Source organism: Vicugna pacos, unplaced genomic scaffold, assembly GCF_048564905.1.
Source record: "Vicugna pacos unplaced genomic scaffold, VicPac4 scaffold_21, whole genome shotgun sequence".
Classification (NCBI taxonomy): domain Eukaryota; kingdom Metazoa; phylum Chordata; class Mammalia; order Artiodactyla; family Camelidae; genus Vicugna; species Vicugna pacos.
The window spans coordinates 15,865,102-15,892,839 of NW_027328742.1; the positions used below are offsets into that span (position 1 = coordinate 15,865,102).

General features: G+C 52.7%; 1 long non-coding RNA gene across 2 annotated transcripts; it reads right to left on the reverse strand.

The window, feature by feature from the left end:
• Window positions 1–19,392: 19,392 nt before the first annotated feature.
• On the reverse strand, window positions 19,393–27,083 carry LOC140694443 (uncharacterized). 2 transcript variants are annotated; one of them, XR_012070082.1, is made up of 4 exons: window positions 27,007–27,083; window positions 23,066–23,227; window positions 20,198–20,350; window positions 19,393–19,731 (listed from the first exon to the last, which is right to left on the reverse strand). It is a non-coding gene; the product is annotated as an uncharacterized lncRNA (long non-coding RNA). The 2 variants fall into 2 exon arrangements; XR_012070083.1 differs by lacking the exon at window positions 27,007–27,083 and adding an exon at window positions 25,068–25,141.
• Between the last annotated feature and the right edge of the window lie 655 nt (window positions 27,084–27,738).

The following is a 27,738-nucleotide window of genomic DNA, read 5'->3' on the forward strand; positions in this document are numbered from 1 at the left end:
ACCAAACACCACACCACTATGTTGCACATTGGGAAGCGTGTGAACCGATCAGCACATTTTCAGACTGTGTCTTGCCCCACAGAAGCCTTCGCTGCAAGACCCTCACTTCCCTTGGACCCCATGCACACCACACAGTCACAGTAAAACTTAACTTTTACTTTCCAGGCTTCCTGACAAACCGTTCAGTGCAAAGAATATCTATGTGAAGATCCACCACTCTGTAAAAAAGAATATTTTAAGAGGCTATTTTAAATTTGATCTTGCTGGAACTTTTTATAAGGGACCTCAAGTTAAACCTTTAAAGGCCTCCCAAGGTCAGGAAAGCCATGCCACCAGCCCTCACCTGCAGTACCTGCAGGCCCAGGTGGATTTTTCTCTTCCTGAGCTCCAAAATACCTTGAGGTTCCTGCAGCTGCCATGAAGTGGCCTTCCTCATTCACTTGGAAAGGTTGCTAGGAACCTAAGAGTTTCCTGGAGGTCTCAGGTAGAAGGAAAAGATAAATGCTTCAATTCTGTTCACAAAGGTGTAATTTACCAAGTTCCTGTAAGCCATAACTAGCTTCAGGGGAAGATTACCTCATATCTGGAAAATAAAGATTAAAAGCCAGGAATAGTTCAGATAAAACCAAAAATTGGAACTATATTCATCAGTTTACTCCATTTCATGTAACTAATATTTCGTTAACAGTTTTATGAAATAAAAAATTCCATTAGATTTCTTTAATTTCTTACCCAGCCCAGTGGTGTGATCTGAAAATCAGAAACCTGTACTTATCAAAAAGTGCTTTCCATAAACCTTTCGGAAAGGAGGCATTTTGCAAGGGCATCAGAGTAAAAGCCTAACTGTCTATGAGTGACAGAAGGCTCAGGAAGGCATGGTTACAGACCTGATTACAATGCAGCTGATAAAGAAACTTGGTTAATGCTGTGACATACATTTTAAGACAATAACTGGAATTATGATTGATAATATTTTATCAGGACATACCAAATTTTAGGTATTCCATATAACTTCTAGACTCTTTATGCTAATAACATTCACAGGTACCATATAATGTAAGATATTTTGTCATCACTCATTCAATAATGCTTCCTATGTAATTTAACCTATCAAATGAATGCAATCAGTTTGGGATCTCTTTTGGGGATGCTCCAGGGGCTCTTTGAAGCATTCCAAAGTTAGGTGGAGGTCAAAGAAAGTTAGTTAATATTTGATAATTGGGAAGTTTGTCAGAGTTTTAAAATATTTGGTCAGATAAGATCGTAGATCATTGCAAAACAATTCTTATTTGTTTAACCAGAATGACAATAAAATATTTCAAGAGCAGCTAGGGAACAGATTGCCTAAAGACAAAGAAATCCACATACTCTGTTATCAGAAGCCACTCAACAGTTTAAGAAATCTTTCTTTCACTAACAGAGAGTAAAAACAAATGCAACCTTGCATCTGTCTACTCTTAACAAAATCCGTTTACCTAATTACATTTAGTCAAGCCTTAGATTTTCTTAGAAAATCCCGACCATGTACAAAATTGTTTTCTCAGTGTGTCTTTTCCACAAACCTCCTTCAACTTTCTGTATCCATATTGTTTTGTCCCTTATTTTTTTCTGTTCAGAAACAACGAACTCAAGGAGAAAATCATCTTTTTTCTTTTTCCTTTTAACAAAAATCATTTCCATTCCTCACACCTTTATTTACTGAAAACATACTTCCAATTTTTTTCTTACACACTGAAGGGCATACATACGGCATGCGGTATTACAGTAAAATACCACCTTTCCCCTAGTCATGGGTCTGTACCTCGTGTTGAACCAAGCAATCAACATTCTTCCCAAGGGACTGTGATGAAACAGAAATGATGTCACCCATTTTGATCTCTAAGCAAAAGACACGAAGCAGACCTCAGTCAGCAGATGGAAGCCTCAGAAACCAGAAAGAGCAGAAGCTGAAACTGAACTACAGAAATCCAGAATGGGTTCCATGTCCCACTAAGCCCGTGATCACTACCCAGGTGGCACCTTCCAGACCAGGAATTCCAGTTAAGGGGTTCCACCAGATTGAGAATCCCTTTTCCAGAGTCTTACCCAGACATGGGCCCGGAGCCCTGCTGTGCACCCCTAGGGACTTTCGCTAATTCTGGCTGAGGGGTCGTGACTTCTCTGATGTTGCTTTTCTTCTTCTCCACATAACTTCAGTGCAGCAGGAAGTCTAAGCTGGTGCAGGTGAGGGAAAAGGGTGTTTCCCCAAATCAATAGTGGCTTCAGCAGATGCCTGGGTGGTCCCTCCTCCATTCTCCACTCCGTTCCCATAGTCCCTACCACCAGAGACAGAAAAGTATGACCCTGATGAAAGAAATTGGAGAATATGCAAATAAATTGAAAGACATCTCAGGTTCATTGGTTGGAAGAACTATTATTGTTAAGAAATATTTCTACTACTCAGAGCGATATGTATATTCAATGTAATGCCTGTCAAAACTCCAAGGGCATAGTTCCCTTAAACAGAAACACAATTATGCAATTGAAACTTGGGTTTGAACAAATTAATAGAGCGTCAAAGTGTTCAAAAATGCAATAATTAAACTTTCAACTTTGTAAGTTAAAAGAAAATAAAGATAAACACAAGTGAATTAGGTTTGAATCATTTAAAATAAAGTAAATTTTAATAAACATGTAAACATAATTAGGAATTAAGAATGAAATGAAGAATGATTATTTTATTAATAACAATTTTAAAAAGCAAAACTTTCAGGGAAGTAAAATAAAAAAGGACAATTCAGACTTCATTCTCATTCAGGATGTAAAAATTTAGAAGTTTTAACTCTATCTAACAACAAATGAAAAACTAAGTAAACAAACAAAATCAATGACTCCTGTTGGAAGCCTCAGAGAACTGAGGTTACAGGTCCCATTGCCACCCCCAAACTGGAGAGACAGACAGATGGACACAAAGACATCCACTGACCAGAGAAGAAATGCACAAGCAGAAACCTCCATGGACCCCAGGCAGGAAACCCGAACCGTAGCTGACAAACTGCTGGAGGCTCAGTGCTCCAGTCTGAGAGTTAAAAACGGCAGGGGCCGCAGTTCCAGGAGGCCCCCCAACTTTTGTTCAGGATTCCTACCAGGTTTTCACATTGACAGTTGGAGACAATGTGCCTCACTTCCAGCAGGGGAAACAGAAAGCAACTATTTTGAAATAGGCCCACAACATTTCATTCTTCTCAATGAGGGCTGCCCTCAAGAGACAATGAACAGACCATGAACAACTGGGGACTGAGCAGAGCATAACTGCCCTGAAATACGCAAGTCCAGCCCTCCCTGGAGAAACCATATAAATGTAACAGATGTAAGAAAAGCAGTAGCCAGAGAGCCAATCTTTATGCATACCAAAGAACTCACATGATAGAGAAACTTAATGTTCACAACCAATGTAAAAAAGCTCTCATTGATCATAAGAACATATTCTCATTGCTGAGCAGACAGGTCTATAACGACTCTGGGTGAGCCTCCATCCAAGCTCCAGCCCTGGGTGCACACAAGATAATGATAAATAGGAATAATCTCTAAAACACAAAAGAAGGAAAAGCATTATTTTATTTGGAGAAGAAAGCTCTTAGCTTGCACAAAATAATTCTTAGTGGAGAATCAATTCAGTCAATTACACGTTGGGTTTCTATTCCTCACACAGTGACACTTGCAGGACATTGGGGGATTCTCACTGCAGGAAACACTGTCAGTGTCATAAGTGGAAGAGGGTCTTCAGTGATCACTCATTCCTCAGTCAACTTTTGTGATCTCACACTGCAGAGATGGCAATGTTTCAGTCAATGTGACAAGGCCATCAGCTGGAATCCGTGTCAGAAAACATACTGAAAAGACAGGCTACGAAGACTCCTTTCGCATACCGCTGGGCGTTGGACTTTTGCTAATGATCTATTATTTTAAATTATAAGGTAAAGACGGGATTCCAAAATGTTCCTGGAAATGCTGAAGGAAATTTTGGAAACAAGTAATAATCAAGAAGATAAATCAACTGCAATCGATTCATACTTGCCTACATGCCTACAGTAAGAGTTGTTGCTGAATTTGTCTTGTCCAAACCATGGAACATTATGATGAATGAAAATGGAATATTTTTTTCCTTCAATAATATATTACTAGTAATCCTTTAGTCAATTCCTATAGTTAATGAAATAATAAACACTATTACAAAGATATACATCAATCAGAAGATAACTTTGAATGGTTCTGGAAATTGTGATGCCAAAAATAATGTCTTTAATATTAATTATATATATGGATGTGTGTATGTATATACATATGTATTTAATATTTATGTGTATATACAAAAATAACAAGAATGAGAGATAATTCTGATAAAAGAAAATTGAAGTGTATTTTAAATTTTTGAGGGGGCTCCCACACCAGCCCTCACAGGCTCCCTCTTCCGCCAGCTCCCCCCTGCCCCCTCCACACCCACCCATATACGGGAGCTCAGCCACCGGCCGGGGCATCTGCCTCGGGTTGCCTTGCTGCTGAACAGCACACATGTGAAATTTAAAAAAAAAATCACCCCAAGAAAATGCCCTCTGTGCAAGCTAAAAATGAATGAATGAATTAATATGTCTGTCTGTCTGTCTATAAATATCTCTCTCTCCCATGTGCTCCTTACACCCCGGGACCCGCGAGGGGGCGCGGGCTCCGGCCGAGGGGCCTCTCCGGCCGGCGCGGCTCCCCCGGCCTCCCCGGGCGCGCTGAGCTCAGCGCCGCAGCCGCTCGCAGCAGCTCCTTCCCCGAAAGCCACGGCGCGGGGGCCGCTGACCGACCGTGTGAGTGGGGACGCGGGCCACCACCGAGGTGTGTGCGGGCTCAAGATCCAAGCCGCAGCGCCACCGCCGCCACCGCGCCCGGGGAGGCGGTTGTGGAGACCGAGCCCGAGACGGCGAAGCGCAGCGACAGCAGACGGCGCGGCCCCGGCCCCGGCCCCGGCCCCGGCCCCGCGCGCCGCCCCGTCCCCGCCGCCGCCTCCGCCCGGCGCGCGCCTTCAGAGCCCCGTCCGCACCGCCCTCCCGCGGGTCCCCGGGCCCCCGCCCGGACTCTACGCCTTCTCCTCCGGGGTTGCTCAGCCTAACCCCTTCCCTCCCACCGAGCAGGGCTGCACAAAAGTAAAAGAAAAACAGAATGGGAGAAAGGCTTTGCTTTTCTTGTTCCCTTTGGCCGGGTGGCCGTGCTGAAACGGTCAGGTCTTTTTGTCCCCAGCCCAAGCTCACAGTCACCTGGGGAGCTCCCGAGGGGCTGGAGTCTGTGAGAGCGGGTTGAAAACTAGCAGAGCTCCACAGAGCCCGACCAGGGCGTCTGCACCGCCGCCCGATCCCGCGGAGGGATCGTCCTCCTCCAGCCGCCTCCCTCGCTCTGCGTTTCTCTTCCAACCCCCGACCTCCTCCGCTCTCCGGCCGAGCCCGCTGCCCAGCGCCAGCTCCATCCTCCACCTGCCCCCTGGCTCCTCGGTCCCCGGCCAGACCAGCGATGCGACGTGAGGCAGGAGGGGGATTTGCGAGGGGACCTGCCTGCTTCCCACTCCCGTGGCTCCCTGCCCGCTGCCTCCTCCTGCCCCCTGCTTCCCTCCTGCGCCTTTCTGACGCTCCCTAGTCGCCTCTGGTGTGCGTCTGAGTGTGCTTTTGAAAAATTGCTCCTTGCTTTTGCAACCCTGAAGCCAAAGTGGGGTGATGGGGGCACCTGAAAGAGAAGCGGGATGTTAAAAAGGCAAGAGACTGTAGATTTGCAACACTGGACGACCAGCGGAGCACCCTGGCTCATCTGATCTCTGCGCCAGGTGAGGACCTTCCCGGTTTTACAGCAAGACTCTCATTGTTCTCAGTGCCCCCTATTTCCTCCGGGTTTAGGATCCAAGGAGTCCCAGGAAAATGTTCTCCCCCTGGGCAGTAGCAAGGGGGTATCAGGGTGGTAGCTGGGGGGAACCTCTCAAGAAGAAGCAACCATTGCTCCCATCTCAGTTTTGGTAGCTGGGTGGAGGTCCGGGTTGAAAGTAAAAGTTCCCCAAATCCTGGTGGGTTTAGGTGAAGGGGATTCCAGGGTAAAGTCAGAGCTGGGAGATCCTGCCAAGTGTGCATCCCCTTCAGTATCTGCCTCCCATCCCTTGCCAGCTCCACAAGTTTAATTTTGAAACAGTAACAAGGAGTCAGTCCTAGAGGGTGGAGACTGGCAGTAAAATTTCACAGAACTCTGAGACCGGCAATGAGTCATTCCCTGACTTAACTTGTCATCGTTGTTGCTGAGAGATGAGTGGGAAAGTGGGACATAGAAGACTGTTGCAGAAGTGGGAAGGGTTCCTTTTTCACGACCCCATAGTACAGCAAGGTGTACGTACATACACTTGATCTTGTAACCGCAAAGAATTTCCCCAAGGAGATGCATTTCATAGCTCTTCCCTGAACATGCTCACTCCTTGCTTTTGATGAAATAGTCCTAAGAACAAGCTGGGAGATAGGTGTGTTTGGCAGGGGATCAGAGGTCCCAGCACTACGGTTTCAGAGACGGAAAAGATGAGATTGTGACCCTCAGCAAGGCCTGCCTCCCCTACCTGGGGATCCCCAGAATTCCACATGCTGCTCACATCTGTACCCCTGTGGTGTCTACCACCCCAGGAGGGCAGGACCCTGTGCTGTCGGCATCACTGCTCTACCCTGGGAACCCGGCACACAGTAGGTACTCAGCAAATCATCATTGAATGAACAGTAGTACTGGGTCCAGTTTCTGTGGGTGTCTGTCCCCCCAGTTCAGGGACCCCTCAGGGCCCACCTCACAACTGACATGAAAATAATAGCATCACCAGGAACAACGGCAGTTCCTCAGAATAAGTGGGCTTTTCCAAGCACTCTCCACCTGTTGCAAAGGCCTCCCAGCAGGGAGGTGGGCTGTGAGGGGCAGCACTGCACTCGCCACTGTGACAAGAAGAAAGCCAAGGGCCGCAGAGAGGAGTGCCTTTCCAGTGTCACTGCTCACATTCCCAACTTTTGGGAGACTGGAGGCTTTTCTGCTCTATTCTGGACCTGAAGCCTCAATCCTGAGTGGACATGCCTCCCTCTCTGGAGCAAGGAACCACTAAGTGACCTGTCACTTGTCACCAAGCAGAGGGATTCATCCCAGCTCATCATGCTAACTGCAGATTGGGCTAATAGCAGGATCCTCTGGGAGACATCACACTCTTCCACTGTGGAAACGGGCGGGCGAACAGCCCGTTTTTTCCTGGAGAGGATGGTCACATGGCCTCGATCTGGCCAATCAGCATTTTCCATCCTCCCTGGCCACTGGGATTGGCTTAGGGCTGGGCACCAGCCCAATCAGGCTCCACAGAGGTCAGGCCTTGGTGCTGGAATCCTGGGGGAAGAGAAGTTCTATTTCACTTGGGAGTTGAGGGGTGGTGGTGTCAGCCTGTGGCAGTTGCTGGCTGTCTTGCTCTCATAAAGGCAGAGCCGTGTGAAGATGGCACCAGTGCCAGAGCCCAGAGGTGGGGAAGGATGACTTCTGCTGATGTCACTGAGCACCAGATAAAGCCCTGCCTGAAGCTGTCTCCCTGTGGATGTCTCCGTTAAGTAAGTCATTCTCTCCTGCCCGGTTTGCTTCTTTAAGCCACTTTGGTTTTCTGTCACTGGTTTAAAAAAACAAAAACAAAAACAAAGACAAAAACAAAACTATTCTTTCAAGTTGGCTAAATGGAGACCCTAGAACTGCAACAGTGTGGTGACAGGCAATGATGTGGCTAATAGACTCCAGAGACCTCTGTTCAAATAAAGGATTGTAACTGACAAGGGAGAGTAAACATGGCCTCAGGGAACAGATTTGCTAGTGGCAGCTCCCAGTTCCTGGATATTAGTGCGCACACACTCAGCCGGGTCTCAGCTCTGCTGTCACACCTGCTAACCCACACCTCTCTTCTCCCACCTGCCCGGCCTCGGGGCTGGACACCCCAGGGCACTTGGAACAGCCCAGGGCTTTGTGTTGTCATTTACACAGGGTGCCCCCACGTCTGAGGGTGAGGGTGATTGGTCCCAGTTTACAGAGGAGAAAACAGACTAGAGGGGCTCGCTGGTGAGCTGTGGGGGTGGGTCTCCAACCTACCATCTGACCTATGACTTCAGAGTGGACAGCCTCCCCACCCTTAGCCAGGATGCTTGCTAAGCCTAGGGGCTCAGGAGTCCTGCTCCGTCCAGCACTCCACCTGGAGGAGAGGGTGGGGAGCGGAGGGGTGGGCTCTTCTCTCTACAACACTCACCCCTGCAGGGACTCATGTGTGACACCACAGACTGTAGTTCCTTTCTTATGACCTGGGCCTCCTTGGCCAGGTGTGAGAGGCGCCTTGACATGTGGGCACTGCAGTCCATGGGCGCACATGTGAGCAGGTGCACCTGTGACTGAGGGAACAGCCCCCCAGGTTAAAGCCCCCCATGCTCGGATGATTACATTCTGGAAGTGAGGGGTGCCCAGGGGTCAGGGGGCCAATTCTCACCTTGGGGGCAAATTGTTGTCATCCAGGGGGATGATATTTTAAATTAAATTACACATTTTCAATCCAATAGTCAAGCCCCTTTCTCAGCAGCTTTGTAGCCTCTCAGCTTTTACTCCTCTCTGGGACCACGTTCTTAGCTTCAAATTGAGTCCCATTATGGACATAAACATATCCCTTTCATGTGTCACCTTCAGAGTAAGAGACCACCGCCAACTCCCTTCCCTTCCCCTTGTCAACACCTCCACACAGGAAGTGAGGCTCTTTTGAAGCAGTTGTGCTGATGTGTGAGCTAAAGATTTAGAATGACCAGGCTAGGAGGGGCCTGCCCCACATGTCGGGGGGGGGGGGGTGGGGGTGGGCGGGTAGCTGGTGATGATTTACCTATAAAACCTCAGCTGGTATCAGGCAGTGACAACAGAGTGGCAACCAAGGGCTGAGCAGGTGCAGAATAAGCGGATTCAATGTGTTTACGCAGCCACCTCTGGGATGGCGGCCCCGGAGCATGACTACAAGTGTGGAAGGTGGAGGGCCCCCAGAGCCTGTACCCCTACCTTCTGAAACTCAGGGTTGAGGTGTATCTTTGAAATCAGAAAACTGGGGTTCAAAGCTTCCACCATCACTTGCTCAATTATTCAAAGCAAATGAGCTTCAGTTTTCTCATGTGTGAAATCGGAACATTGAAGCCTCTCCCTCTGTATATATATCACATTTTCTTCATCCATTCGTCTGTCGATGGACACAGGTTGTTTCCATATCTTGGTTATTGTAAATAATGCTGCAGTGAACATGAGGGCACTATTCTCTCCTTAAAATAGTGATTACATCTCCTTTGGCTATATTCCCAGAAGTGGAATTGCTGGATCATACGGGAGTTCTATTTTTGAATTTTTGAGGGAACTCCATACTGGTTTCCACAGTGATGGCACCAGTTTACATTCCCACCAACAGCGCGTGAGTTTCCCTTTTCCCCACACCCCCGCCAGCACTCGTCATCTCTTGTGTTTTGATGACAGCCATCCTGACAGGTGGGAGGGGATATCGCACTGTGGTTTTGATTTGCATCTCCTTGATGATGAGTGATGTTGAGCGCCTTTTCACGTACCTGTTGGACATGTGTGTGTTTTCTTTAGAAAGATGTATTCAGTTCCTCTGCCCCCTTTTTGACTCAGATTGCTTGTTTCTGCTGTTGAACTGTGAGAGTTCCTTATATGTTTTGGGTGTCAACCCCTTATCAGATATATGGTCTGAAAGTACTTTCTCCTCGTCTGTCTGTTACCCTGACCTCTGCTTTCTGGATGACGGGGCTCCAGGCACTCGGGAATCATCACTTCTCACACGTGTTTCCAGTAGTGGGTGGGTGGGGGCTGTGTTCTGATAAAACTGCAGAGCTGTGGGTCACCATCCCCTCTTCTAGGAGTTGGGCTCTCAGGAGTACAGTGTGGGCAGGGATGTTTCCCTGAAGTCATGTGTCTGATAGTCACGTGGCCTGGAGCTTACATCTTCTGGCCCGGTTGTGATGGGGCAATTTGCAAAGGGAGGACCTTGCAGCTAAAACACTGAGCAGGTGCTTGTGTGCCTTGTTGGAAGGACCTGGAAACCATGTTGTGTGGAACAGGGACTTCCCCAGGTCACAAGGCTCAGTTCAGACTTCTGGGATGCCGAGGCCTGCTCCGAGCCACTGTCGCTGAGGAGGGAAGGGCCTCAGGCAGGAGGGAGGAGCTTCTGGACTGCACTTGCCCTGCTTGTCAAGGGTCAGCTCTGGTGACATGCAGCACCTAGCTTAGCTTTGGGCCTGTAAGAGGAGAGATTCTTGGGGGAGGGCTGGCTTTTTCCTCTGACTGGGGGCCTACTGTGTGCCAAGCACAGCAGTCCTCTGAGTCAGTGCTGGAAAGCCAGGCACAGAGAGGTAGGGGAAAGCCTCCAGGCCACGCGGCGGTAGGGGCAGCACTGGGGTCTAATGCAGACCTGACGTCCAGCCCACACTCTCTCCTTTCCCAGGACCGTGGTGATCCCACATGTTGGGATCCCCTGAGAGGGTGTGGGCCCTGGGACCTTCCCTGCTAACATGCCAGGAGCCTTAAGAGGGGGGGTCGGGGTAATTCCTGAGTCCATGATGCCCAGAGGATGCTCTCAGCGAGGGGCCCAGCACACACTGGGCCGAATCCTAGCTCTGTCCTGAGTCACTATCCTCCCTGCCTCAATTCTGCCCACACAGGGCTGGAACAAGCAGCCACTTTACAAGCTTTTAAGGAACCTCCAGGATACTGGAAGCAGCACCCGCACACAGGGAGCGCCGTGGGGTCAGCTGCACTTGTCTCCTTGTCTTTTTCTCGCCTCTTTGCTGGATGAGGAGGAGTCCCAGCAGGGCCCTGGCTTGTCCCGATTCTCATGCCCTCTCATGGCCCAGCAGGGGGTGGTGTCCAGGCTGGACTCTGTCCTCTGCTCCTTCTGGGCACCCTCACGCCCTGCACCTTGGCTGCCTGGACACTGTCTTCCAGGGGCCTCTGTGTGCTTCACCACGCACCTGGCATTCCCCAATTCTGGGCTATTCCAGTGCCCTCTGGCCCTGGGCCTCACACCGACTCCGTGCTGAGTGGACGTGCACTGATGGACATGCTGGGCCTCCTGGACTGTCTGGGGGAGCCCGATATCCCCGTCTTGCTCATGGTCCAGAGAGACCAAAGTGGTGAGAGGGTGTGTCTCCATTCACGTGGATTTGCTCAGAGATTCTTAGCAATGTGAGGGACAAAAGGATGACATGAACACAGGAGAGCGGGGTGGAGGGGATGTCAGCAGAGCATGAGGAGGGGGCGATCCCGGGCTGGTCTCATAACCCCCTCAGCCTTGGCTTTCTCCTCTTTAAAGTGGGACAGACTATTGTGAGGTGAGCGGGATCCTGACCCATGGCCAGACACTGTCCTACACGCCTAAGAGAAGCTCACTGACTCCTCGTGGAAATCTGTGGTGCAGGGACAGGCGTTATCACCCATTCCTGCAGAAGAAGTAACTGAGGCACAGAGAGGACAGGTGAGGTGACCACCCCAGGTTACACAGCCCAGGCCGTCTGGTTCCAGTGTCCAGGCTCATGGTCGGTGCCCACTCTGGGTGTCCCCCCTCCCTTCACCCTCCAGTGGGACCCACGGCCGCAGCCTCATCTCAGTGTGATTGTTCATGGGGAGCAGGGTGGGGGCACTGAGGGCCCCTTTCTCTGAGCGCTGCTTTCCCAGGAGGCTCAAGGGGTTGGTTGTACTCACTGCTGGACCCCCAGGCCTGGCCCCAGGCCAGCCACCCTGCAAGGCCTGAATCAATGATTATTGAGTAAATACCTGAACATCTGCATGTACCTGCGTGGTGCCCCATTTCCTCATCTCCACAGCACACCTGGCTGCACGGCTGATACTTCTTGTCATCAGGCCTCTTCCGGGGAGAGTCAAGGGGACCAGAGCTGTTCAGCTGGGGACAGCGAGCCTCAGGGGCCCTGTGGCTGCCCCAAGCCTCTCCTGGCCTGTCCCAGGACAATCCACAGGGAGGCCCAGCCAGCTTCCAGGAACAGCAATGAGGTCCTCACCCCAGGGGTGTGGAGTAGGTGCTGAGTGACTCTGCATCTGATGGGGCCCTGGGGGTCAGGCTGCTTTCAACATCCATTCCAGGACTACACCCCTGCTGGCAGCACGGAGCTGGTCATAAAGGACACAGGCCCTGGGGCCAAGGTTATAGCAGGTCCCTGCTCCCTCTCTGTGCCTCAGTGTCCTCATCTGTAACAGAGAACTAGTAACAGGGCCATGGAGGGGCTCACTGAGACCCTCCTCTGTGGCCTTGGGTGGACACTGCCCTCCCTGTGCCTCAGTGTCCTTGTCTGTAACACAGAATTAGTAGCATTTTTCTTAGCCCCTTTGGCACATTTTTCTAAGTCACTTTCCATATTGGGCCCAGGGCTCTCACAGAGCTCACAGATTGGAGAGGTAATCAGAGTGATGTCCCAGCCCTGGGGGTGCCAGGGGAGGACAGAGGGGCTGCAGGAGGGACTTGGAATCCAGAAGAGCTTCATGGAGGAGGTGAGGTCTGAGCTGTGTCCCCAAGGATGAGCTGTCATCTAGCCAGAACCCACGTACATTATAAATGAGAGTGTGAATGAATGAATGAACATCCCTCTAACAGAGAATGAGGGGGGCGCCCCCTCAGACCAAGGCAGGAAACGCAGGGCACCCTGAGGGAACAGAGGGCCAGGCTGCAGTGTGATGCCAGCCTCATCATTTATGGACACCTTGCCGCCACTATAACCTGTGCACTGGCAAATTTGGAGTCCTCGTCTGTCCTCTGCTCCAGGGTCCTGCTGTTCATTCCCAGCACTGCCCATTTGTCAAAATCTGTGTCCTCAAGTGAACATGGACCCGCCTCATGGAGGATTGTGAACAGGGTGTATGTGTGCAGCCCGAGGCTGAAGAGGGGAGGAGAGGATGATGGGGGTTCCCCAGAGCGGGATCATGGGTTGGGAGGCATCAGAGGGATGAGGAAGGCCGAGCCTCAGGACTAAAGGATCCCACTGGTGGTGGCCTCTTTCATGAGGGGACTTCACATGGAGGAGGAAGTCATGGGGCAAGGGCAGAGCTCAGTTTGGGGTTCGCTGACCTGGACCAACTCAGCACAGAGATGTCCAGAGGAGCTGGAGGTAGGGGACAAACGAGCCACTGAGGTCAGGGTCAGAGCCTGAGACCCAGATGAGTGGGGCAGTGGTGCAGAAGAAGGGGCTTGAGGATGTCAAGATATTCACTCATTAGGACCTCAGGGCGGAGATCTTCGTGTTCACTTCACAGCTGCCTGGTGCCTAACAGAGCAGGGCTTAGGGAGGTCATTCAGTAGACACGTGCTGACAACCCAGGTTCTCCTGTTTCCACATTAAGTCCCTGGTGTGGAGCCAGATGGCACTCTCTAGAGGAATATGGTCCCACCCCTGGACTGTGTATGCCTGGAGCCTAGTGGCACTTTACCTCCCACTCCCCACTGCATGACCCTTTGCACACCTGCATTTCTACAAGATATAAAACATCTTCTCTTAGTGTGTGTTTACTCTATGAAAACTCATTGCCTCAGGAACACAGGCAATGCCCTTATCAAAGTGGTAAAGCCTGTTGTTCAGGGAAGCCTCTGACAGATCCCACAACCAACCAGGTACCTGTGCATGAACTGATCATGCAGCCCCCTCCTCCTTGTGTGCACAGAACCCCCAATAACAGACCCCACACACCTACCCTTGGTGCTCATGCAGGCACCTCTTGTCTGTGGGGCCCGATGTGGGCTATAGCAGTGTCCCTATTAAACTTTCCTAAACCCTTCTCAGATGCTGGTAATTCTTTACCAACCCAAGTAACTAGCTCGCCATTGTGCCCACAACACCTGAGACAGAATTGGCTAAATTTTACAGACTAGTGATGCAGGTTATTTAGCTAGAAAGGTGAGATTAATGCTTACAAATAAAAAACAACACACATACTCAAGGTGGGACAAAGAACCCACAAGGACACCTAAGACCCTCCACGTGCATCCCACTGTGGCCAGGGATTTTGCACTGGCTGCCCTTTCAGCCAGGAACTCTCTCCCTCTGCTTCTAAAACACCTCCAGGTATCTGCTCAAATGTCCTCCCTGACCTTATTTTTCTCCATGGAACTTATCACCGCCGGACATTGTGTATATTTTACTTATTTTTCTCTGTGTCCCCCACCAGGCTGTCTGCTGCATGAGAATGGAGACCTGCCTGTTTTACTCCCTGCTGTGCCTGGTGTCTTGAACCCGCCCAGCATACAGTAGGTCCTCAGCGAATGTATTCCGGGTGTGTGATCACTGTAGGCCACAGAAAAATTCTTCCCAGCAGTGATGATAAGAGTCATTCATTCTCTACTTACTGAGCCCTACTGTGTGCTGGATACTGACCTGGGTGGGAGGCCCACAGTGGGTGAGACATAGTGAGCACACAACATGTTAGGAGGGACACGTGCTCTGGAGAGCACACAGGGCTGGGGGAAGTCAGGAGTGCAGGAGTGGTGGAGAAGAGGGCCGGTGGAGACAGTGGTGGCAGGGGAGACAGAGTTGGGGCCCAGGTCTTGCAGGGCTCGATGGCTCCCGTGAGGGCATTTCCTCTGGGCAGCGGAACCACGGCTGGGTGCGGAGCAGGGTGGGTCTCGGGCAGCTCAGACTAAGACACCTCTGGCCTCAGCGTGAGCACATGTGAAGCCTCATCCTGGCTCCTGATGTGGTCAGACCCCTGGACATGAGCTAACAGGTATGAGACTGCTTCCATGACCTCACACACATTCACGCCAGTTTGGAAAGTCATCCTGTTCCTAGTTCTTGTCCTCCCTAGCAGGAAACCAGAGGGCTCTGAACTGCTCCCGCCGCCTGCTGCCCAGTCCATGGTGATGCCACGGACACATGCACACACAGGCATCTTCTGCCTGAGTCCTGTCTACCCCATCTCTGTGTCATGCATTGCTTCTTCTGTCCTAGGACCAGCAAGGATGCACCATGGGTTTCCCGGGTGTCCTCCTAACATGCCGTCCTTGGCTTATATGTGACCGTGCTGTCAGCATGTGAGGTGGACTCACACAACACACGACTCCTGGAGCCTGCTCGGGGCCAGGCCCTGCGCTGAGACCCTGCACTTGGGGCTGCCTCACCCACTAGGGAAGGCGCCCTTTCCTCCGGGCACCCAGGTCTGCCTGTAAGCGCCACCCAGGGAGGGGGCTCACAGCCTCACAGTGCACCTTCAGGCAGGTGCTGGGAGAAGCGGCTTTATTGATCAGCCTCTCCAGCCCAGGGGTCCACCTTCTCTCCTTCCACATTCTTGGGGCTCAATCTTCCTGTCACCCCCAGTCCACTGAGGAGGAAATCGAGGCTCCTAGAGGTGGAGTGGCATTCTCAGGTGGCTTGGCAAGCAGTCAGGGGTGGGGTTGGGCAGGGACCAGGAAGGTCTGCTCAGGGTCCATTCTTGTTCGCTGGTGTGTCCTGGCCTCTCACACACGGGGCTTTCCACAGTGATGGGGCCTCTGGCATTGCTGCCTTACTGTGCTTCAGTCTCTGAGCCCGGAGGCCCTGTCAGCCTTAGCTCCAGGGACCTGCAGTGCCCGTGACAGACCCCGTGTCCTCACAGAGGAAGCAGAGGTGGTAAACAGATGAAGATAAGTTCACCTCCACAGCTCCGAGGGGTGGAGAGGCGGGGAGGAGGCGTCGTGTGTTTCTGGTCCCTTGCTGCATCACAGCTCCTGGCAGCAAATATTTATTGTCTTGGTCCCTGGAGGACAGAAGCAGACAGGGCTGGGTGGTTCTGACTTAGGGTCCCTCATGAGGTTGCAGTCAAGACATCAGCTGGGGCCGCACCATCCAAGGGGCTGAGGAGTCACAGACAGTGGAGGAGGTGAGCGTTTCTCACACATGGGCCCCTCTCAGGGCAGCTCACTCGGCAGGACAGGACAGCTCACAGGACAGGACAGGGCAGGACAGGACAGCTCACAGGACAGGACAGGGCAGGACAGGACAGCTCACAGGACAGGGTAGGGCAGGGCAGCTCACAGGAAAGGGCAGGGCAGCTCACAGGAAAGGGCAGGGCAGCTCACAGGACAGGACAGGGCAGCTCACAGGACAGGGCCGCTCACAGGACAGGGTCACTGGCTTCCTCCGGGGTGCAAGGTCAAGATGGAGTTAAGAAATACACACACACGCACTGCCTACTTTTTCTGTCATATCTGTGATAAAATGGAGAAGGAAAACAAAGAGCAAGAGCTCTCTGACTGCTCCAGGCCACCCTTCCTCACCGGCCTGTGCTGGCTTTTGTTTTGGAGAGTCTGGCTGATGGTACTGGGCTGACCTGGTCACTGCCCTGGGGCAGAAGGAGCACAGGGTTCTATTGGCCACTCAGGTCCCTGACATCTGCCAGTGTCCGGGTGGTGTGGCTGTGTCGGTGAGCACTGGTGCCCACCTAGAAGTGCTGGGAGGGAGTCCGGGTCCTTCTGGTCAAGGGGTTTGCACTAAGAGAACTGGGAACCACTGGCTGTTCACTCATTTGCTGCTGGTGAGCCCGAGGGGATGGCTGGGTGCTGCCAGACATCCAGGCTCATCCAAATGTGGCAATAGGCCGGGGTTTTTGAGGAGCAAACCGGGGGCTCTGTCCCCCCTTCTAAAAATAATAACTTTGCACTTTGTTGAAAAACTGTGGGTTTTTTTCATTAAAAATTATTGATGAACCCACAGGAGACATAAAAAACTCACCTACATAGGGGTGTGTGTGTGTGTGTTGTTAATAGTTTGAAGATCCACTGTCCTCACTGCTCAAGTCAGTAAAAGAAAACAAACCTCTCCCAGGGGTCCAGTGCCCTGACTTCAGTGACAGTCCTGTGTCTGTTCTGCCTCGTCTTCTGACTCCCCGACAGGCACCTCTCAGCCCCAGCACTGGGCTTTTCTGTTCTACTTCCCTCTTTGGGGACTGGCCATCTGGGCGACGCACTCTGAGGCCATGGCTGGTGAGTGTCCCCTGTGTGGATGGGTCACGCTCGTCTGTGCTTCTGATGAGGCATGCTGGGCCTGTTCTCGCTCAAGGCCAGGGACACACTGCCAGGCCTGCTCCCACGTTCCACTGGCATTTACACTGGAAGCAGGACTTCTGGGTCAGAGGGGGCCCTCACCTTCCTGGCTAAGAAAAGCATCTTTCCTAAAAATTGAGCAGGTGTGTGTGCCAGGCCCCGTACCTACCTGGGAGGATGGGAGAAGCATTGTACGGGGACATTTAAGCCACACTGCTGCCTGAGCCGTGTTGTGGGGAAGAGCAGGTGCTTTGAGGCGGGGAATAAGGAGGGGGGCCTGGCCGATGCCCCTCCTATCCCTCCCCAAGTTAGGAGCACAGTCGCTGAGCGGGAGCTGCACAAAGCATCAGGCAGGAGGGAGTGTGTGCAGAGCTGCCAAGGCTGGAAAAGCCGCCACGACCCAGGGTCACCACCCAGGAGGCCTGGACAGCAGAAGTTCATCTTCCTACAGTTCTGGTGGGGGGAGGCCCAGCAAAGTCCAGCGAGGTCGCTTTCTGGTGATGACAATCGTCCTGGCCGCCAGCTGGCTGCCTCCTCGCTGTGTCCACATGGGGCGGGGAGCCAGCTCTGGGGGCTCTCTCTCCTGTAAGGACACCAGACCAACCGGGTGGGGCCACCCTCAGGACCTCACTCAACCTCTGCACCTCCAAACCCTGTCACATGGGGTGATCTCAGCCTGTGGCTCTGCGGGGCACAAACCCCAATCTGAAAAGGTGAGGGGAGTCTGAGGACCCGGAGCAGGCGGGGGCGAGGGCGGGGCGGCGTTCATGAACCTGCTGTCCTGAAACCAGCCGCCCCTAAGCTCAGCGGTTTAAAGCAACCCTCATTTACCCCGCCGGGCTGCACGGGGCGGGCAGGCCCGGGGGCGGCTCCTCTCCGCCGCCGGGACCTCAGCGGAGGCCTTGCCCACAGGGGCCGCCATCCCGGGCGCAGCGCGGCCGGTGGCCGGGCCTCCGCCTCCGTGTGGCTGCCGGGTTTCCCCCCAGCCTGCCGGCTGCTTTCCAAGAACAACGAAGCAAAAGCTGCCACCCTTTGCAGGTCGGGTCTGAGCCTGGCAGGTGTGTCATTTCTGTCTTGTGGAAGTCAGAGACGGTCCAGATGCTGGCCACTCACATCCCACACCGCGTCTTTTTTTTTTTTTTTTACAAGAATTCCGTGAATTTAAGGAGTACAAGATGAAGTTTCAGTGTGTATATACATGGTGAAAAGATTACTACCTGCAAGCTAATTAACACACCCACCTCCTCACCCATTTCTCACTTTGTGTGGTGGGGGCATCTCAAGGCTACTCTCCTGGTGAGTGTCCCCGACACGATGCAGTGTCATTAACCATGGTCGTCCTGCTGCACCTGTGTTCGCAGATGCACCTACCCTACAGAACTGTCACTTTTGACCCAGGGCCACCTCTCCCTGTTTCTCTGTTACAGCAGCTGGGCCTGCCTCTAAGCAGGACAGCAGTCTAGGAGGGGACACTGCTAGTGGTGCCCCCGGATCAGGCTGCTCCCAGGACCACAGCTGCCTGAGGTTTCCAGTCCTCCCTTCCGTGGGTGACAGCCAAGCCCGGCTCAGTCCACTCTCCCCTCTGAACACTTCTCTGGAAATCCAACATGTGAAGATGGATGCTCCCAACTAAATGAGTCAGGAGCTGACATCCTTCAGAGTGCAGCCCCACTGTCTCCCAAAGACGCAGTGTGTGTGTAAATACTCTCTACTGACTCCTTCCCTGCTGACATCTGTGGATCTAACTGATTTACTCAGGGAACAGGGAGGCTCACCAGTGGTGTAACTTGGTTATTACTGGAAAGATTAGTTTGAAACCGACAACTTCTCTACTAAGCTAAGTGTAAAAGCTTAATTTCAAAACCAATGAAACTCCACTCACAGTGTGAAGGCAGGACTTGGTCAAGCCTGGGCCTGAGTCCTCAGTTTGGGAAGACAGATATTTAGGACTTCGCAGGTCCTGTCCACAAAATGTTTATATCTCCTCCACCCTCAAGGAGCGTATGATTTTATGGGGGAAAGGAATTCTAATTTATATTAAAATATTAAACTTGTTGACGATATAAAAAGTTATACAAGTCTTTTGTTCTTCATTTGTTTACTCTAAGTGTCTGCAAAAAGTCTCGCAGGCTGGTTTGAAATAGATTATTTTAGTAGAAAATCTAAGGTTCAGGAAGGCCAAGAGATCAGGAGACAACTGCCATTGAAAAGGCAGTGTCTACTCACCGGACTGGCGGCGGGCCGGCACCCCACGCGGGGCCACACCCCGGGGGGAAGCCCGGGGCCAGGAGCGGAGGCTCAGGGCGCTGTGGACAGGGGCTGTCACGGGGTTTCTGCAGGAGGGAAAGGTGAGGCAGGTGAGCAGCCTGAGGACTGGCCAGTTGAGTAACTTCATGGGTTCTAGGGTGGAATGGCGACCCCAAGTGTCTGGACTTGACTCTGGGTGAGCTGGGCAGGTGGACAGTGGCTTAGTGTGAGTCCAATTCCAGTGGAAAAGGTGGGGGTTAGACCTTGAAGAAGGACTCCTCCTGGGGTGAGAGGGCCCACAAGGGAGTAAGGAGGCCAAGTCCAGGTGACTGAGAACAGGGCGTGTCCCGCCTAGGCCTGCAGGGCAGATGAAGGCATCCAGTCTGCAGAAGGTAGAAACATGGTCCATACAAGGGCTCCCCTCAGATGTCACCTCCTCAGAGGAGCCTTCCCTGCCTGCACAGTCTACAGGGACAGCCTCCTCCACGCACATCTCCCCAGCAGACACCCACTTCATTTCCTGCATCGCATTCAGGACGCGGCCACTGCTCCGCACCCAGCCATGGTTCCGCTGCCCAGAGGGAAAGCCCTCACAGGAGGCATCAAGCCCTGCACGACCTGGGCCCCACCTTTCTGTCTCCCCTGCCACCACTGGCCCCCCAACCCGGCCCTCTCCTCCTCCACCCTGCACTCCTGACTTATCTGAACCCTGTGTGCTCTCCAGAGCACGTGTCCCTCCCCCACACACTGTGTGTGTTCACTGTGTGTCTCACTCGCTGTGTGCCTCCCACCCAGGTCAGTTCCCAGCACACAGTAGGACTCACTAAGTAGTGAATGAACGACTCTTACCATCACTGCTGGGGAGATTCTTGTCTGTGGCCTACAGCATTCATACACCCAGCACACATTCACTGATGTCCTACTGTGTGCTGGGCGGGTTCAAGACACCAGGCACAGCAGGGAGTAAAACAGGCAGGTCTCCATTCTCATGCAGCAGACAGCCTGGTGGGGGACACAGAGAAAAATAAGTAAAATATACACAATGTCCGGCGGTGATAAGTTCCATGGAGAAAAATAAGGTCAGGGAGGACATTTGAGCAGATACCTGGAGGTGTTTTAGAAGCAGAGGGAGAGAGTTCCTGGCTGAAAGGGCAGCCAGTGCAAAAGCCCTGAGGCCACAGTGGGATGCACGTGGAGGGTCTTAGGTGTCCTTGTGGGTTCTTTGTCCCACCTTGAGTATGTGTGTTGTTTTTCATTTGTAAGCATTAATCTCACCTTTCTAGCTAAATAACCTGCATCACTAGTCTGTAAAATTTAGCCAATTCTCTCAGGTGTTGTGGGCACAATGGCGAGCTAGTTACTTGGGTTGGTAAAGAATTACCAGCATCTGAGAAGGGTTTAGGAAAGTTTAATAGGAACACTGCTATAGCCCACATCGGGCCCCACAGACAAGAGGTGCCTGCATGAGCGCCAAGGGTAGGTGTGTGGGATCTGTTATTGGGGGTTCTGTGCACACAAGGAGGAGGGGGCTGCATGATCAGTTCAGGCACAGGTACCTGGTTGGTTGTGGGATCTGTCAGAGGCTTCCCTGAACAACAGGCTTTACCACTTTGATAAGGGCATTGCCTGTGTTCCTGAGGCAATGAGTTTTCATAGAGTAAACACACACTAAGAGAAGATGTTTTATATCTTGTAGAAATGCAGGTGTGCAAAGGGTCATGCAGTGGGGAGTGGGAGGTAAAGTGCCACTAGGCTCCAGGCATACAGAGAGTCCAGGGATGGGACCATATTCCTCTAGAGAGTGCCAGCTGGCTCCACACCAGGGACTTAATGTGGAAACAGGAGAACCTGGGTTGTCAGCACGTGTCTACTGAATGACCTCCCTAAGCCCTGCTCTGTTAGGCACCAGGCAGCTGTGAAGTGAACACGAAGATCTCCGCCCTGAGGTCCCAATGAGTGAATATCTTGACATCCTCAAACCCCTTCTTCTGCACCACTGCCCCACTCATCTGGGTCTCAGGCTCTGACCCTGACCTCAGTGGCTCGTTTGTCCCCTACCTCCAGCTCCTCTGGACATCTCTGTGCTGAGTTGGTCCAGGTCAGCGAACCCCAAACTGAGCTCTGCCCTTGCCCCATGACTTCCTCCTCCATGTGAAGTCCCCTCATGAAAGAGGCCACCACCAGTGGGATCCTTTAGTCCTGAGGCTCGGCCTTCCTCATCCCTCTGATGCCTCCCAACCCATGATCCCGCTCTGGGGAACCCCCATCATCCTCTCCTCCCCTCTTCAGCCTCGGGCTGCACACATACACCCTGCTCACAATCCTCCATGAGGCGGGTCCATGTTCACTTGAGGACACAGATTTTGACAAATGGGCAGTGCTGGGAATGAACAGCAGGACCCTGGAGCAGAGGACAGACGAGGACTCCAAATTTGCCAGTGCACAGGTTATAGTGGCGGCAAGGTGTCCATAAATGATGAGGCTGGCATCACACTGCAGCCTGGCCCTCTGTTCCCTCAGGGTGCCCTGCGTTTCCTGCCTTGGTCTGAGGGGGCGCCCCCCTCACTCTCTGTTAGAGGGATGTTCATTCATTCATTCACACCCTCATTCACCATGTACATGGGTCCTGCTCTGTGCCAGGCCTCAGCCAGATGACAGCTCATCCTTGGGGACACAGCTCAGACCTCACCTCCTCCATGAAGCTCTTCTGGATTCCAAGTCCCTCCTGCAGCCCCTCTGTCCTCCCCTGGCACCCCCAGGGCTGGGACCTCACTCTGATTACCTCTCCAATCTGTGAGCTCTGTGAGAGCCCTGGGCCCAATATGGAAAGTGACTTAGAAAAATGTGCCAAAGGGGCTAAGAAAAATGCTACTAATTCTGTGTTACAGACAAGGACACTGAGGCACAGGGAGGGCAGTGTCCACCCAAGGCCACAGAGGAGGGTCTCAGTGAGCCCCTCCATGGCCCTGTTACTAGTTCTCTGTTACAGATGAGGACACTGAGGCACAGAGAGGGAGCAGGGACCTGCTATAACCTTGGCCCCAGGGCCTGTGTCCTTTATGACCAGCTCCGTGCTGCCAGCAGGGGTGTAGTCCTGGAATGGATGTTGAAAGCAGCCTGACCCCCAGGGCCCCATCAGATGCAGAGTCACTCAGCACCTACTCCACACCCCTGGGGTGAGGACCTCATTGCTGTTCCTGGAAGCTGGCTGGGCCTCCCTGTGGATTGTCCTGGGACAGGCCAGGAGAGGCTTGGGGCAGCCACAGGGCCCCTGAGGCTCGCTGTCCCCAGCTGAACAGCTCTGGTCCCCTTGACTCTCCCCGGAAGAGGCCTGATGACAAGAAGTATCAGCCGTGCAGCCAGGTGTGCTGTGGAGATGAGGAAATGGGGCACCACGCAGGTACATGCAGATGTTCAGGTATTTACTCAATAATCATTGATTCAGGCCTTGCAGGGTGGCTGGCCTGGGGCCAGGCCTGGGGGTCCAGCAGTGAGTACAACCAACCCCTTGAGCCTCCTGGGAAAGCAGCGCTCAGAGAAAGGGGCCCTCAGTGCCCCCACCCTGCTCCCCATGAACAATCACACTGAGATGAGGCTGCGGCCGTGGGTCCCACTGGAGGGTGAAGGGAGGGGGGACACCCAGAGTGGGCACCGACCATGAGCCTGGACACTGGAACCAGACGGCCTGGGCTGTGTAACCTGGGGTGGTCACCTCACCTGTCCTCTCTGTGCCTCAGTTACTTCTTCTGCAGGAATGGGTGATAACGCCTGTCCCTGCACCACAGATTTCCACGAGGAGTCAGTGAGCTTCTCTTAGGCGTGTAGGACAGTGTCTGGCCATGGGTCAGGATCCCGCTCACCTCACAATAGTCTGTCCCACTTTAAAGAGGAGAAAGCCAAGGCTGAGGGGGTTATGAGACCAGCCCGGGATCGCCCCCTCCTCATGCTCTGCTGACATCCCCTCCACCCCGCTCTCCTGTGTTCATGTCATCCTTTTGTCCCTCACATTGCTAAGAATCTCTGAGCAAATCCACGTGAATGGAGACACACCCTCTCACCACTTTGGTCTCTCTGGACCATGAGCAAGACGGGGATATCGGGCTCCCCCAGACAGTCCAGGAGGCCCAGCATGTCCATCAGTGCACGTCCACTCAGCACGGAGTCGGTGTGAGGCCCAGGGCCAGAGGGCACTGGAATAGCCCAGAATTGGGGAATGCCAGGTGCGTGGTGAAGCACACAGAGGCCCCTGGAAGACAGTGTCCAGGCAGCCAAGGTGCAGGGCGTGAGGGTGCCCAGAAGGAGCAGAGGACAGAGTCCAGCCTGGACACCACCCCCTGCTGGGCCATGAGAGGGCATGAGAATCGGGACAAGCCAGGGCCCTGCTGGGACTCCTCCTCATCCAGCAAAGAGGCGAGAAAAAGACAAGGAGACAAGTGCAGCTGACCCCACGGCGCTCCCTGTGTGCGGGTGCTGCTTCCAGTATCCTGGAGGTTCCTTAAAAGCTTGTAAAGTGGCTGCTTGTTCCAGCCCTGTGTGGGCAGAATTGAGGCAGGGAGGATAGTGACTCAGGACAGAGCTAGGATTCGGCCCAGTGTGTGCTGGGCCCCTCGCTGAGAGCATCCTCTGGGCATCATGGACTCAGGAATTACCCCGACCCCCCCTCTTAAGGCTCCTGGCATGTTAGCAGGGAAGGTCCCAGGGCCCACACCCTCTCAGGGGATCCCAACATGTGGGATCACCACGGTCCTGGGAAAGGAGAGAGTGTGGGCTGGACGTCAGGTCTGCATTAGACCCCAGTGCTGCCCCTACCGCCGCGTGGCCTGGAGGCTTTCCCCTACCTCTCTGTGCCTGGCTTTCCAGCACTGACTCAGAGGACTGCTGTGCTTGGCACACAGTAGGCCCCCAGTCAGAGGAAAAAGCCAGCCCTCCCCCAAGAATCTCTCCTCTTACAGGCCCAAAGCTAAGCTAGGTGCTGCATGTCACCAGAGCTGACCCTTGACAAGCAGGGCAAGTGCAGTCCAGAAGCTCCTCCCTCCTGCCTGAGGCCCTTCCCTCCTCAGCGACAGTGGCTCGGAGCAGGCCTCGGCATCCCAGAAGTCTGAACTGAGCCTTGTGACCTGGGGAAGTCCCTGTTCCACACAACATGGTTTCCAGGTCCTTCCAACAAGGCACACAAGCACCTGCTCAGTGTTTTAGCTGCAAGGTCCTCCCTTTGCAAATTGCCCCATCACAACCGGGCCAGAAGATGTAAGCTCCAGGCCACGTGACTATCAGACACATGACTTCAGGGAAACATCCCTGCCCACACTGTACTCCTGAGAGCCCAACTCCTAGAAGAGGGGATGGTGACCCACAGCTCTGCAGTTTTATCAGAACACAGCCCCCACCCACCCACTACTGGAAACACGTGTGAGAAGTGATGATTCCCGAGTGCCTGGAGCCCCGTCATCCAGAAAGCAGAGGTCAGGGTAACAGACAGACGAGGAGAAAGTACTTTCAGACCATATATCTGATAAGGGGTTGACACCCAAAACATATAAGGAACTCTCACAGTTCAACAGCAGAAACAAGCAATCTGAGTCAAAAAGGGGGCAGAGGAACTGAATACATCTTTCTAAAGAAAACACACACATGTCCAACAGGTACGTGAAAAGGCGCTCAACATCACTCATCATCAAGGAGATGCAAATCAAAACCACAGTGCGATATCCCCTCCCACCTGTCAGGATGGCTGTCATCAAAACACAAGAGATGACGAGTGCTGGCGGGGGTGTGGGGAAAAGGGAAACTCACGCGCTGTTGGTGGGAATGTAAACTGGTGCCATCACTGTGGAAACCAGTATGGAGTTCCCTCAAAAATTCAAAAATAGAACTCCCGTATGATCCAGCAATTCCACTTCTGGGAATATAGCCAAAGGAGATGTAATCACTATTTTAAGGAGAGAATAGTGCCCTCATGTTCACTGCAGCATTATTTACAATAACCAAGATATGGAAACAACCTGTGTCCATCGACAGACGAATGGATGAAGAAAATGTGATATATATACAGAGGGAGAGGCTTCAATGTTCCGATTTCACACATGAGAAAACTGAAGCTCATTTGCTTTGAATAATTGAGCAAGTGATGGTGGAAGCTTTGAACCCCAGTTTTCTGATTTCAAAGATACACCTCAACCCTGAGTTTCAGAAGGTAGGGGTACAGGCTCTGGGGGCCCTCCACCTTCCACACTTGTAGTCATGCTCCGGGGCCGCCATCCCAGAGGTGGCTGCGTAAACACATTGAATCCGCTTATTCTGCACCTGCTCAGCCCTTGGTTGCCACTCTGTTGTCACTGCCTGATACCAGCTGAGGTTTTATAGGTAAATCATCACCAGCTACCCGCCCACCCCCACCCCCCCCCCCCCGACATGTGGGGCAGGCCCCTCCTAGCCTGGTCATTCTAAATCTTTAGCTCACACATCAGCACAACTGCTTCAAAAGAGCCTCACTTCCTGTGTGGAGGTGTTGACAAGGGGAAGGGAAGGGAGTTGGCGGTGGTCTCTTACTCTGAAGGTGACACATGAAAGGGATATGTTTATGTCCATAATGGGACTCAATTTGAAGCTAAGAACGTGGTCCCAGAGAGGAGTAAAAGCTGAGAGGCTACAAAGCTGCTGAGAAAGGGGCTTGACTATTGGATTGAAAATGTGTAATTTAATTTAAAATATCATCCCCCTGGATGACAACAATTTGCCCCCAAGGTGAGAATTGGCCCCCTGACCCCTGGGCACCCCTCACTTCCAGAATGTAATCATCCGAGCATGGGGGGCTTTAACCTGGGGGGCTGTTCCCTCAGTCACAGGTGCACCTGCTCACATGTGCGCCCATGGACTGCAGTGCCCACATGTCAAGGCGCCTCTCACACCTGGCCAAGGAGGCCCAGGTCATAAGAAAGGAACTACAGTCTGTGGTGTCACACATGAGTCCCTGCAGGGGTGAGTGTTGTAGAGAGAAGAGCCCACCCCTCCGCTCCCCACCCTCTCCTCCAGGTGGAGTGCTGGACGGAGCAGGACTCCTGAGCCCCTAGGCTTAGCAAGCATCCTGGCTAAGGGTGGGGAGGCTGTCCACTCTGAAGTCATAGGTCAGATGGTAGGTTGGAGACCCACCCCCACAGCTCACCAGCGAGCCCCTCTAGTCTGTTTTCTCCTCTGTAAACTGGGACCAATCACCCTCACCCTCAGACGTGGGGGCACCCTGTGTAAATGACAACACAAAGCCCTGGGCTGTTCCAAGTGCCCTGGGGTGTCCAGCCCCGAGGCCGGGCAGGTGGGAGAAGAGAGGTGTGGGTTAGCAGGTGTGACAGCAGAGCTGAGACCCGGCTGAGTGTGTGCGCACTAATATCCAGGAACTGGGAGCTGCCACTAGCAAATCTGTTCCCTGAGGCCATGTTTACTCTCCCTTGTCAGTTACAATCCTTTATTTGAACAGAGGTCTCTGGAGTCTATTAGCCACATCATTGCCTGTCACCACACTGTTGCAGTTCTAGGGTCTCCATTTAGCCAACTTGAAAGAATAGTTTTGTTTTTGTCTTTGTTTTTGTTTTTGTTTTTTTAAACCAGTGACAGAAAACCAAAGTGGCTTAAAGAAGCAAACCGGGCAGGAGAGAATGACTTACTTAACGGAGACATCCACAGGGAGACAGCTTCAGGCAGGGCTTTATCTGGTGCTCAGTGACATCAGCAGAAGTCATCCTTCCCCACCTCTGGGCTCTGGCACTGGTGCCATCTTCACACGGCTCTGCCTTTATGAGAGCAAGACAGCCAGCAACTGCCACAGGCTGACACCACCACCCCTCAACTCCCAAGTGAAATAGAACTTCTCTTCCCCCAGGATTCCAGCACCAAGGCCTGACCTCTGTGGAGCCTGATTGGGCTGGTGCCCAGCCCTAAGCCAATCCCAGTGGCCAGGGAGGATGGAAAATGCTGATTGGCCAGATCGAGGCCATGTGACCATCCTCTCCAGGAAAAAACGGGCTGTTCGCCCGCCCGTTTCCACAGTGGAAGAGTGTGATGTCTCCCAGAGGATCCTGCTATTAGCCCAATCTGCAGTTAGCATGATGAGCTGGGATGAATCCCTCTGCTTGGTGACAAGTGACAGGTCACTTAGTGGTTCCTTGCTCCAGAGAGGGAGGCATGTCCACTCAGGATTGAGGCTTCAGGTCCAGAATAGAGCAGAAAAGCCTCCAGTCTCCCAAAAGTTGGGAATGTGAGCAGTGACACTGGAAAGGCACTCCTCTCTGCGGCCCTTGGCTTTCTTCTTGTCACAGTGGCGAGTGCAGTGCTGCCCCTCACAGCCCACCTCCCTGCTGGGAGGCCTTTGCAACAGGTGGAGAGTGCTTGGAAAAGCC